Source organism: Bombus fervidus, chromosome 12 (genome assembly GCF_041682495.2).
Source record: "Bombus fervidus isolate BK054 chromosome 12, iyBomFerv1, whole genome shotgun sequence".
Classification (NCBI taxonomy): Eukaryota; Metazoa; Arthropoda; class Insecta; order Hymenoptera; family Apidae; genus Bombus; species Bombus fervidus.
This window is the reverse complement of record NC_091528.1, coordinates 9,231,915-9,247,012: the sequence shown is the minus strand read 5'-3', so window position 1 is coordinate 9,247,012 and position 15,098 is coordinate 9,231,915.

The window sequence follows — 15,098 nt, the reverse complement described above, 5'->3', positions numbered from 1 at the left end:
GGGATTTCCGTAGGTTTCGAAAATGGTCAGAGTTGGTGATTTGTTGAGCGATGTTTCAAGGACATCGAACCTAAATGCGTCGAATGCAGGATATTGTCGGTGTGTATGTACTGTGCGAGGGTTGCTAGTAATTCCACTGTGAAAAGAGGATATCTAATCTCCGACGTAAAGAGAATTTTGTAAAATTCAAATATAAAAAATAACAGGAAAGTAGATTTTATATCGAGTCGTTGTTCCCGTCTTGTTAATGTAACAGGCCGATTGTTAACGTTCGAGCAATCGAAAGCTCGCAGAAATGAAATAAACGCTGATTTGAAATAAATCGTTGCTCGTTAATTGTCTGGCTCGTTTCGAAATCAACTGCTATATATTTTGATTACTCGCTGAAAAATTGTAGTTAGGCGAGCTTATTCGAAATAAAATGTTCTCTTTCTCTCATCATCTTATTACGGTTTTCGAACCGAGTGAAATTTCTTAACAAGTAGGTGTATCAGCCTCATAAGGGTTATAACTGATGTTACTTCCGTTACTCTTTAACAGATGTGTGATCTGTATTGTACTACTTTCGTAATTACTCGTATCCTATATGGTTTTCACGCGGCTGCCGGCTATAAATTCCCTACAGTTTGGTTATTGATGGTTGAAATTCCACGCTTGCTCAGCGCTTTTATACATGTGTATCTGACTATTACGTATCTACTGGGTGACCAGGAAATATATTTCACTAATTGACGAAGAGCAATTGACCTTAAGGAAGGTATTGGTGCGATTAGCTGGAGTTTAGGCGCGCGTAGTCTATAAAAATAAATAAAAGCGCGTTAGTCGTTCTTAATGCGATAAAAATGCAACAACTTTCTACCGAATAATTTTTCACAGAACCGAAAGAACGTAACAGTACATCATAAGTATATTATAAGGAGATCGACCTAAATTTCAAAAGAGACAGAAATAAATTATTGTTATTACCATACGTACTTCATTTTCAAACAGAACTTATATTTTACTTTTCACCGATTTAATATTAACGATGCTGCAAGTTCTCATAAAAATTTATCTTTAAAATCATGATACCCGGCGAACTGTTAACTTACGTATAGCATGTGGTTGTTCAACCATGGCCCAGCAAGAAGTTCCTCAGACAAACATTACGTGTACGCGACTCTCTGGGTTACCGGATCGCGTCCGTTCGTTACCAGAGAACGTACTTGTATATAAAAATACAAGCAATAAATTTCCGTGTAACTACGCAGCATAAACGTGTCCTGTGAAACACGACGAAATAAAGATACGCAGGGAAAGCGACCATAATGTTTTTAACGAAGCTTCAATCCGACCTGCAGAACCAGAGAATACCTACTTTCGGTAGATTCGTACGAACAAATTATATTCAGCCGGCGTCTTATGGCTTAATTATGGGCTCGTTTGTAGGTAAGTGCTTCGATCGAATGTTGGCAGATATACTGCGCTCGGTGTACCTGGTGAAATGCTGGTTGGTGCTACGTTTAAACGTCCGTCGACGATTTACAATGGATCACACATTGGCAACTGTAACGGGGACTGTACTTTCTTCCGTGCTCGCTCTTCTACTGGTGACATTTTTACGATTACGAGAATATTGTTGCGAGGATATAAACAAGTCCATAACCAGGAGGTGAAACGGAAAAAGAAATATTGCGTGTATTTAAGGAGATTCCTCTCTTGAAGCTCTCGACGATAATGAATAAAATGGTGAAATCTGGGATTGATGTACCATATTTTTTAAGAAGTTGGAAGTTTACGTGAAGTTCTCAAGAGGATTTATTTATGTCTTAATTAATTTTAGTTACTTTCATCGTGATATTTTTACAATTCTATACGAGAATATCGTTGCAACGCGAAAGGAAGAAGAAAAATTGAACATTGAAAGAGATTTGTTGGCCGAAACTTTCGAAAATGTTCGAGAATGGCGAATGAAATTTGTTAAGGCTTAACGAAATCCTTAGCAGAGGATTTACTTTCCGTACAAATTGATTTTCAATAATTTTTTTTTTTTTGGCTCAACTTTCTGTTAATTATTAGCCAAGATTATTATAAATATTCCGTTACATTTAGGATAAAAGTATAGAGACATTCGGCATGAGTAACATGTTCAAAAGTATCATGACTCATGATATATCTGTTTTTGCCTGGCCTGTAATTATGTTTTTGTCTATGGACTTATATGCCTATACCTGTTATTATGTCCTATTTGTCTTTTTTCAGTTTTTATTTCACTCTTCCGGCCTTTATCCGCTTCTTGTTTTCAAAATGGCAAAGGAAGTCATTACTGGATGGGACAAAATTGTTCACGATGTAATGGACGACTCTGTTTGGGCAAGGTCTTTTCAGCAAATGTGACACGATTATCTTAGAAACAGGACAATCTTATGACCATTTTCTCTTTATGAAGCCAGACAGCATTGTAGAAAGCTTCGTATAAAAATCTATTGTAATTTTATAACTGTAATTTTTAAATAATCGTATGAAAAACACGAGATACAAGCAAACGATAAGATACAACGATTTATGATTCAGGGAAAATATATTAAATAATGTAAAGAACAACCATAATTGGTACAGTAAAACAATTTCTCAACAAACCATAAACATATATACGAAATAAAATATAGCAATTAGTATTTTCATCATACGACCATCATTTATTCTACTATACCACAGCCGATAATCTATACCAATGACATTCATCAAAAGCATTCGCTGTATGATTGCCGTCAATTTCGAAGAAATGGAAGGATAAACGTTCAGTTTGAATATTTTATTCCTTGCGAAAAATAACACGTGCTTTTCGACCATCCTTCTTCGCAAGAAGCTGTTGTTCGCAGTGTCATTGCGCCGGTTAACCATGCATTATCCTGTAAACGGCGGTGAATTCGAGGATACTTAAGCGATCGTGAATTGGAAGCACTTCCGCGAACAACCATCCCAAATTGCGGCGCAATGAGTAACGAACAGGAAAGGAGTGCATATTCTCACGCAAGGTTTCAATTTCCGGTCCGGCAAGTCGCGAAAAGGACGACCTGGTCACGGACCGAGCGAGGCCTGCAATTCAATGCCGTATTCCTTTTCAGCTTCGATGAATGAAGGAATTTCGCTCCACGTTCGTCATTCATTGCTTCAACAGGAACCAGAAGGTACCGTAAACCTCGACGATATCGGCAAAATATAGGTCCGTCAATTTTTCGCCAGATTTCTACGTTTCGTGCGGAACATTCGATGACAGAATGAAGATGACACGTGAAAACTGTGGAAGGAATTTTTGACAGAATTCTACGCGTTTTCGAGGAACTATTTGAGAGCGGAATAACGGAAAATGGGTTGATATAATTTTTTATATCTATACGCATAGAAAAGTAGACGACGAAGCTTGTCAAGTACGAGTTCGCGGAATTTTAGCGATATTTTGACAACTTTCTAAGATGAAAGAAAGACGATACGTAAAATAAGAAAGCAAATTAAGTAATTAATAGGAAACAAATTGAAATGCTAATACTAAAATGCTAAAACTAATAAAAAAATAATAATAATGCCCGGACTACTAGATATTCGGTTTTCAATGCTTTTTACACCAAGTGCCAATATTACCACGTAGTCTGGATCGAAATAAATGGTCTACTTAAACGTACCGTTACAATACAAAAAACTGCATCAAAGTGTCGAGGACCAATAAACACGTTGCTTAACTAACCTAAAGTAAATTTCTTAAAAAGCAGTTGAAGACAAATTGCAATTTCAGTCGTACCTCGAAATGGTATCTCATATTCGTGCATGATTGATTTAAGGAAACAGTAATCAATGGAAAAAGTTGGAATAATTGATCCACGTTTCACTTCAAGCTCGCACTCTTATTTCCAAGAGAGGGAGGGAGCTATTAACAAAAAAAAAAAAGAAAAAAAAAAAGAAAAAAGAAGGAAAGAAAGAAGCATATATACTGTTATTTCCCCTTCCTCGTGTCGTAAATAATTACAGCTGTCAGTTACGTACATCAAAAGAAGATTTAACCGTTCCAACTAACAGCACGTCGTTATTGCAGACATGCGAAGAGACATTTAATGTTGCTTCCCTTCCGCGTTTGACTTCTTTCTGTTTACCGAACCCCTCGTGAATGAACGACGAATAAAATTATCATGAATCAAGAGGGGTGGGTCGACGATGAATTGGTTACGGGGATGAAACGGGCCGGGGTCACTAGTTGCGTAGGGATTTCATGAATGAAACACGGGTGTATACGCACTAGAACCAGGAAGAAACGAGAACGAAACGGATATAAGCCATGTGCTCCTGGCCAAATTCAATTTCATTGTTAAATCATAAATATGCATGAACGTTTATCGACTATGAATCCTCCTGAACGTGCCCACGTATTCACCTGGATCGTGGGAATTCCGAAACGGAAAGTCGGTTACAGGTGGCAACTCGTATTCGTTCCTTTCGAAAATCATGCCTCTACAAATACTATTGTTATAGAACCGATCAATTTGTCAGTGCCATACAGGCAATAGATTTATGGGGAACTCTTCCTTTTGAAAATTATCTATTTAGAGAGGGTTCGTTTAAGGATTAATTTTCTTCGAAATGTTATTTCTTACTTGCAAATTCCATAGTTAAAATGTAGTAACTCGGTTGATATTTAGTAAATGAAGTAATTGAAGATCGTATAAGAAGAATATGACGAGTCCCCATTTTTGTTGATTTTCTAGCTTATACGCTAGTTGGTAATTGAAAGGGAATGTTTTAATACGATAATACGATATAGAAGAGAATAACCTTATATATTCAAAGACATAAGCCTTCTGAAAATTGGTAATAAATTTACGACGTCTTGCAAGAAACTATTAATTAATACATTACCTTATATGTAACGAACGAAGGTTATTGATATATTTTGAGTGGCGAATGCTGGTGTTTTACAAGCAGCGAGAAACATGATTTATCATAAACTTCATCTGCGTTCTATCCAGGCATCGTGTTTTAATATCATGTTCACGACCATACGAATTTGCATAAAAACCTGCAGCATAGTCATAACCCAAACATCGAATAATATACGAGTGGAATTCGCTAATTAGTTGGATTTCAATGATCCTAATTAACCAGGCAAATGATCGTGTCTGGTGAATCCGGAACCGTGGACTTATGAAACCAACGAACGAAAGACCGAACGAATGAGTCGAAGGAAAGGAGAGAAGCCCGCACGAAGGAAAAGAGAAAGAGAAAGAAAAAAGCGGGGTAATTTCAGTGATTACCGGTCACGGCTAATTTCGCGACTTTCTCTCATGATCGTTACGCTTCTTAACAAAGATCTATTGCTCGATGACGACGTCCACCGATTACAAGCAACCAGTACCAGCGGGGGCACGAAAATAAATTTCGACGTCGGACCTGTTCTTCCGTCTTTTTTCATAATGCTCCCTGAATGATCTCCTGGCATCGCGAGGTGCCTCCATGATTTCCGTCAAAGTACCGAGAGCACGAATGAGCAGGTGCGCGTCACTAAAGGATCATACATCAACTTCTGCGATACGCCATGCATCCGGTACACATTCGAGGTTACGCTCGTAACGTTGGTTCGCGCGAGTCGCTTCTTCTCGTTGCCCCCTGGCTTCTTCTCTTCTTCTTCTTCATCTTCTTCATCTTCTTCATCTTCTTCTCCTTTCTCTTTTTCTACTTTTTCCTTTTCTTCTTCTTCTGCTGCTGCTGCTGTCGCTCCTCCTCCTCCTCCTCCTCCGCCTCCTTCTTCTTCTTCTTCTTCTTCAACTTCTTCGCCATGCACGCGAGCGTAAACGCGATGATTGAAGCATGGGAGGTAATTGCTTTTTTTTATTGTTCCCATTGACATCTCGTACAGATAACAGATTGAAATATCGATTGGCGAGTATTAGTTATTGGTTTTATTGTAATCTCGATATTGATGGCTTAATATAATAGTGATATATATTATCGGCTATAGATACTAAGATAGTCGTTACATTTACCTCGAAACTCTAATAAATTTTACTTTCCTTGGTATCTTACGTTATTATGAGTCGTCACGTACGATACGAATAACTTGATAGATCTATGACGAGATAATTAAAAAGTAAAAGCGGCGAAATGCGTTCGGATTAGATCGATTTCATGTAGTGTCAAAAATTTCGACACTTATGGCGTAGGTGGAAGTTTTGTCAGAGAATTGATTTGTAATAGAAAGTTTATAATAGGAAATTATTCATAGCTGGTCCATCTACTCAAGAAAATTTGTTTCCGTTGCTATCGACGTAATAGTTGCTGGATTTTGAGAGCGGAATATATATTTTTAAATGTAAAATGTTATTCGCATACATATCGTCGCTGCTCTAAACACACTGTTAACGGTATATCGTAAAATTTTATCCCGATTTCTGCATATTTTTGGGAAATGCATGAAATCGAATAAAATGAAAAACGTCGATGAAAAATGTCCCGTCAACAACGCGTTAATAGAAGAGTTCAACTAGGTTTTGAATTATGACGTTGCTCTCGCTGAATGGCGTAACTGTAAGGGAAAAGTGTAGCCTTCGTTTAACGTGAAAGTTTCCTAATTTTTCAATTTAATAACAATTTAAAGGTATAATTATTGAAAATACGTAAATAATCGTGCTTTCAGTGCAAAATGTGTGTATTATTAAAACTTCAGGATTAAAGACTCGAGTTTTTAATTGCAAATTTTTCGATGCGTGCCATAACGAGCATGTTACACGCATGTCATTATCTTTAATTGTACATTTTATGCGGTTCATCGGTGCGCTGGTAATTATAAGAAGATCACTCCTCTCGTACCATTTTACAAGCATTGGTCCAGTGGTTCTTGTGTTTTTGTATGCGATGCACGTACAAAAGATGTTGCATGCGAATATGCCGTGTCGACATGCAGGCATAAATCATACGAATCAATGCACATTAATACAATGAATCACTCTTTGCCCGTTATTTAAGCAAAATGTGTACACGTGGAGAAAATGATAGCCCATTCGACATTTTCATTTCTCGACATACACGAAAGAAAATATATATTTTGCATACTTTATATATTGTACATCCTATTATGAGTAGACATTACCGGACGCTCAGTTTGGTAGAACGTGGTTTATGAAAGTCATGAAAGAAATGCGAGATAAGAAGCGACAATTTTACGAATATCGAACAAATACTTCTGTGCTGATTCCTCTTTTAAATTATAACGTTAGGAGAATCTACACTCACGCGCGAAGAAGGAAAGAATCAACTGTTCAACGGATCTAGACCGGAATATCACCGTTGCTCCTTAGACAATCTCGACGCACTACGAACGAACGAAAAGATGACAACGAACGATCGTTTATCGAATACCGCGCTTATTCGACAAATTTCCAAAAATATCCAAAAGAACCGGCACTCGTCAACGCTCTTGTGATACCACAAAAGAAGAATCGTTAAGAGGAACATACAGATATCGCTAACTCGACAAGCAATATTAACATTCGGCGAGGAAAACTTGGAAATCCGATCAACTTGCAACGCGTACTATAACTGAAGAAAACGTTCGTTCTTTCTGAAGTAACATCGGCGACAAAGTGTAACGTGCCTTCCGCAAAAACCTGGCGAAGAAGCGAACACGGTACCAATCTCTAGCCATTTCCCTGTTGCAAGCGCGGTCGATACAATCAGCAACGAGTAGAACGTGGCTAATTAACGTGCTCCGTGTATGAAACCGTCCGAGCGGAGCAGCATTAGCAACACGTAGTACAAGAGAACTTGTACGGAGGAGGACAGCTCCCATTTTCCCCGTGTCGGTCGATGAGGAAGCCGATTGGAGCGTGGGCGTCGTCGAGGCGACTGGAGCTCGAAGAGGAGCCGCGCCGGGGCGTCGGGACGGAGGCACGGAGCTGTTAAGGACGCCCTGGTGACCGCGGGAGCGGAACACCGAGAGCTTCCTGAAACGCTTCACCGCGGACGGCCGCTTCGTTCCCACGAGGCCAACTCTGATCTCTGCCTCCCGCTATTATACACACGCGTCAACAGACTCCCAGCGTGGTAGATGGATGCTGATACGGTCGCGTGCGGAGGGACGAGAATATACGCGCGGATATATACAACGTTATGGAGTCGTTACGTCTGAACTTCGCCAGTTAAGAGATGGCCTGTGTCAAGGTTTTTGAAGTTTTTAAGTTTTTTTTTTAAGCCGCGACTCGGTTCGAGAGACGGCTAATTCCTCGCTATTTGTCGTTGAGATCTAATCGATAAGTATAACGTGAAATTAATTTGACGCGTGAGCTTCCCAGAGGCTAACTCGATTAATTCTGCTTTCTAACAATTTCTTTATTTCGTTAAGCGAGTGTACGATTAATGTTCGATTTTTAAAGAACAAATCGCTTCCGTGAGTCGAGTTGTTACGGGAAGATGACGTAAGTGATAGCAAGGTAAATTGAAAAAATTGCGTTTGCAACGTCATTACCGTTTTCTGCTTTTCAATTCACGCGGTTGATCGATGCGTCCTCTGAATGTGTCTTGTGAAAGGGACATACCGAGAAAAACTAGAAATATGTAGCAATTTTCATAGTGTTCCTATTAATCTAAAAGAATCTTCTCTCTAGCAACTTGTAATTTAGAAACGAAACGACCCAAAGTTGAGGAACTTTTCATGTAACTAAGCAGTTTCTCGAGATGAGACGCTTACAGACGATTTCAGAAATCAATTTTTATAGAGAAATAGTAGTAATTTTCTCGTAAAGAAAAGTAAGTAGAAAAGACACGAATGGGGAATTCGGAAGCAGATCGATCGAGTACAAACGTTTCTCTTATTATCGTCGCGGCCTCGAGCAATTTCGTCAAGAAAATCATTTTTAAATACGTATACGCGATGTTGACGAGATGTTGCTGATTTACGAGTCGCTCGAAGCGTAGTCGACACATGGCTCGTGTAACAGATATTCTGCTGATCTATTCCTCGAGAAGTCTGAAGACGTTTGACCGGATCGTGGTAATGAACTGATGATGACTGAGTTCCGTATGTCGGGTGCAGGAAAAGGAGGATCGATTTGACGACGAGATGAAAGTCTTTAAGATGTATCGGAGACGTTCCAGTAACTGAGGACGTTGAGAAATGAAGTTTTCTGCGTGGGAGTGATATACTGTGACATGGGCGTATGTTAAGAAATTGTGAATAATATATGCGCGTCGCATTATTTATGAAAAACGGATGCAACAGAGATGTTGCACTTACTCTTTCGGATAATATGCACCTATAAAGTTGATGGTTGGAATAATCGATTAGCCAATTTCTATCCTTGTAATCGTATTTTTATTATAATCTTAATTGAGTGATATCCAGATAGACAGATAGATAAGTACTTTATTAATTTTTTGCCTGTCGGCTACGAAATGAGATCGTCTTACAAAATATTAGTTATATTCATGCACACGTACCTTATAAATGTATATGTATATAAGCTATATGAAATAACGTAGATAATAATTTGTGTAATTTGTTATATCCTCCGTATTTTGCATAACTGGTTACACAATTTCTACTCTATAACTGGATTTTTTTTAAGGCTAGATTTCACAAATAGATAAAATTCTTTAAATCTGTTCGTGTCTAAAAATACTTATATTTATAATATTTGCATTTACATTATAGCGAATAATTATTCACGGTATGATTTACGTACGTATTTCACTCTATGGAATAATAAAAAGATTGTGATAATATACCTAAGAAAATTAATCTCCGTGGTCAGAAAAAGCTTTATAGTATTATAGGTACTTAGTATAATTTATTGCATCGATTTCCAAGTAATTAACGAATTACAGAACCTTCTTCCTAGTTATTTGAAATTAGTAATAGTAGCAGAATACACCGTGTAATAAAAGTACACGGTGGATGACTAATTGCGGATCGAAAGTGGTAATTTATAGCATAAGTAATAACTCGATCGTAAAATGTGGTTAGATACCATAAAGGAATACGTGTTGCTAATTACGAATGTAGCTTACTGCAAGAATATGCTTCACACTCGTAGGAAATTATTTACTGTCGACAGTAAACACGTGGGCAAGCAACTTTGTAGCATCACTCGGTGCAACTTATAGTCGCAGCTTAAAATATCCGAGCTTCGGATTATTTTTTATTTTCGAATCTACTAGCTCGATGCACTTCAACAAAGTGTTTCACGAATTCCAGAAATATTCCAGTTACGATTTATCTGCTACTTATTTGCATGGGTTCGTTAGATTGAGAAATCTAAGAGATAAATCGAATTTATAATAAAACGAATAAGGTTATACCTTTGATCCTTGGCTGGATACTGAACAGCGCTATTTAACTTGCTGACGATTATACAATTTTCCATTTGCGATCAAGGGAGAATATTTCTTTTGTATTAAATTTGTAATGTATATTACTCCCACTATGACAGGAACAAATATATAATACAAAATATGTTATTATCAAATACGAATTATATCATTTTATTATGTTATTGCAGTATCAGATACGATATAAATTGACTTAAATCGAATAAAATTAAATAATCTAATTCAAATCTAATGTAAAATGTTGTAATAACGTATGACCCAACAATACCAGTTGAGTATAGTGTGTTAAAAGCAGAGAAATAATATTCAAAATGTGAATATTATATTTAGTGTATTTAATGGCAACTATGTTGTCGAATTCTATATAACCTAACCCCAACGATACCAGTTGAGTATAGTGTGTTAAAAACAGAGAAATACTATTAAAAACGTGAATATTATATTTAGTATATTTAATGGCAACTATATTGTCGAATTCTATATAACCTAACCCCCACCTAAGCCAACCTAACCCCAAATCTAATGTAAAACGTTGTAATAACGTATGACCCAACGATACCAGTTGAGTATAGTGTGTTAAAAAACAGAGAAATACTATTAAAAATGTGAATATTATATTTAGTATATTTAATGGCAACTACGTTATCGTACTCTATATAACCTAACCCCAACTTAAGCCAACCTAACCCCAAATCTAATGTAAAATGTTGTAATAACGTATAACCCAACGATACCAGTTGAGTATAGTGTGTTAAAAACTGAAAAATACTATTAAAAATGTGAATATTATATTTAGTATATTTAATGGCAACTATGTTATCGAACTCTATATTATAAATAATGATAAATAATTGTTCTAAATAAAAGGAGGGTAGGATTTTCAAAGGTACCGTCTAAACGGCTGTATCTCGAGCGAGAAACGAGAAAACGAGATATGTACGAGCTGCAGAAACGCCACGTGGATTACACGGCAAACCCGTTTTGCTTCTCGCGTGAAGCGTGGCTGACACGTGGTAATACGTGCCGGCATTCCAGATATCTTCTTTTGATTACGCCACCGTGTGGCCCCTCGCTTTGCAAACGTATTTAAGTAAATACTTACTTAGTTACGTTATTACGTACTCAAATTTGACATTCTATTCGCTTGGTATAATTTTTAAATACACCTACGACTACTTTATATTGACAATTTACATTTATATTAATCTACCAATACATGTTTGAGTATAGTAAGAATTTTATGGTTAAGAGAGTTAAATTGTATTCTTTTAAATGGCAAAACATTTCTTTTGACAGTTATTTTAGTAGCGATCTAATATATTTAATTTAATTGTTGGGATTTGTGTAACAATAAGACATTTACAAAAATATTTCTACGTTTCGTTTTATATTTATTTTTGATATTTTTCTAGTGGTATAATTATTACACCATAAATCATGAATAATTCCTCTTTTATTGCCTTGCGCAGTATTTAATTTGATATAAACTTTATATTAAATACAAAATTATATTTATAACAGTTTAGGTTTTCTTGCGACCGTGGGATATTTCTCATTCGTTATTAAATATATGAATAATATATGAATATGAAAATTATAATTTATTCCGCGGAAAAATAACATCACGATAATTTATCAGTATCGTGAAATTATTCGGAGTTATGCATTTTAATGTTACAACGTACTTCTTCATCTCATCTATCGTATGCAATATGAAAAAGGAACAAAAAATATATATATATTAAATAAATGTATATTAAGTAAAATATATGTTTTGACGTAAATAGTGAGAACTATCCCAGTTGTTGATGAATATCAACTTACACGGATCCACGTCTTTCATTAGCCTTTAACATCGCAGAAAAGTCTTCAAACAATTTAATAGAAGATAAAAGCAATTTATGTAAAAACCACAGAAACGCGTACTAATTAAAACGTACGTGTTCCATTAATTTTTCATATCGTACAGATATGTTCAGTAATCTAATAATACACAATAAAAAGCACAAAACGCATACAATATAAAAAATACAAAAACCTAAATACCAGTTAAAATATTCGATCTTAAACAATGATAAAATATCGTTCATACCTAACGAGTAAATAATTAACTGTCACTGACCACGCGTTTCGTTACTTGAAAATCAGCTGTTTCCATGTACAACGCTATCCCACGTTCGAACTATGTATTCTCGTGCAATTCCAACATCCAGTCGGTTGCTCGTACAACCTTCTTCAATTTTGTAGCTTGCGGTCCGTAAACGGCTAATGGACACATCTGTTTACTCGTTGGACGTAGGCTAACGGATGTATAGCAAGTCGGTAGCGAGCGTGGCGGTCGCGTGGATAACAAGTGGGACGAATCTGAAATCCGCCTGCTGCCTTCGTGAATCGAATTTCTGATCCAGGTCTCGGCGTATTCCCACGATCCGGTAACGAGCCACTTGACTCTGAGCTGACTGAGGCGTGATCTGCGTGCCCACAGTCGCGTGGCCCTTTCATTTCTGGAAAATCCAGGTGTTCGAATTCGGCCAAAACCTCTCCCTTCCACGCCGATTTTTCCCATGACGATGGAATCGCGATGCTGACGGAGCAACCGTTGCGCTCCATTATGCCGCGGGATTCATTGTTGGCGTATTTCTTTGGAGATTCCATTCTCGCTCTCCGATATCGGGGGATACGAGGACTTATTATGTGCTTCTTTGACCGTCCCTTGCTTCTCATGCGAGTTACGCGCCTGTGCTACTCGGCGTACGAGGATTCTTGCGATGAAAATGTACATAGAACGTTTCGCAGAAGCAGGAGAAGTACCTTCAACTAGACCGCTACCATCGGAGTACTCAATTCGTAAGTTTTCGTGGAAATTTTCTGGCTCTACGACGACGAATTTTTCAGCACTTTTTAGTCATTAGGAGTTCTCGTATCGAGATGATTAATTATGGATAGAAAAAGATTTTGTAAGAGAAAGTTGAAGAGTCTGAGGCGGAGCGTGTACTGATATTAATTTTGTCTAACGTTATTGTGCATCTGAGAAGAGCAACTGTTGCTTCTTTTAAATTATCCTATATTACACTTCCCTGTTATTAATCCACTTTTACTACTTAATGCACTTCTTTAATCTTTCCAATAAAGTATTAATCTCTCTTTAATTGTTCTTTATGGATAAGCATCAGGTATCAAAGCACTTGTACGTTAGGACTGTTATTACAATTTAGAATTGATATCATTAAGTTCAGAGAAACTCGTATCTTCAGAGAAATTAATATCCCGAGATAAATTATCGAAGAAGAGTAGTCTGTAAGAATACATACGCCAGTCTTATGCGAGACACTCGATAGAGGACGCGTAATGGAGAAACAGTGTAAAGATAAAGGCTTGAGTTTTCGAACCGATGTTACATACAGTTTGAAGTCTACGATAAAAATCGTTATTCACAATGTTTACGTACATTTATGAAGTAACAGACGAGTATAATAGACGCCAAAGGATATAAAATTAATGCGATAAAATAAGGCATTCTCGAATATCTCGAAAACGATCAACCGAGACATTCGTCTGGTGAAAGATTTGCCTCTGTGATATTTTCTAGAAATTCTTTACGAATTCTTAAATAAGTAATATGTTACGATACTTTGTAATAATACCAGGAACGAATTAAATTGCGATTACAGACGAACAAACGTATATATTATACCGCTATTAAAAGTATGAAATCTGTAGAGTAGCATGTCGCAGGATAATTTAAAGCGGGCTTATAAATCGAAATCGACCTTTTCATTAAGATAGCGCAGAACGTAAACCGCGCGTGTCTCTCTGTAATTTAAAAAGTAGTTTGAAATGTAACATAAATTGCACGCTAGCGAGGGAAATTACGAGGAAGGGAGCCCAGCCATCCCTAAAATAAAAGTTCCACGTGTCACTGAAAGGCTGCTTGTCCCTTTGATTTCGAATATAATTTCCGTAAACATAAATTCACCGTGAAATCAGTGTCTTCGCGTATTAATGACGGTTCGCGACTACTGGAGCAGTTGTATATGCAAAATTAATGGGTCTTGACGAACAGAACATCGACCGGCGGATGATAATAATTTCTCTGGCCATTTCCGTGATCATATCGAAATCGTCGATCAGCCGAAATCGTGTTACGAAAAAAAGGAAAGGAACAGAAAGTACAGACGAAGAAACAGATGAGAGATATTGCTATATGGTAAGTCTGTACAAGATAAAAATACAGTAAATTCTCCAGATTTAAGGACCATGTACGAAATCTATTAAGAGTCAGATCGCAATTAACAACTAGCTGATTTTAATTCGTACCGAGTTAAAGGTTCCCATTTATGATATAGCAGATGCTACACTTAAATTTATCGTTTGAAATATTAGTCAATTGTATACTTATTACTTAGAAAGCAGTCTGTCTGTGATAAGAATAATTTTATTCTATTGGAAGGTATCGATAAGACAAGAAGAAAAGTTAATTTTGTTATATCTTGGATGAACACTACAACTACTATATCGTAGATAATTTCGTAGACCGTTTCAAAACTAACAATCTTGTCTGTCACAGGTAATCTTTTAACTTTCATCTACGTCATATGTACATATCATCTATATATTCTTATGCAAATGTTCACTTTTATAAATACGCGTAAAGAAATAGAATCTAAATGGAAATACGTTCCACCTGCTGAAGCTAACGCCGTATACTTTGAACCTATTTCACGCACACTGTTACACGTCATACGCAT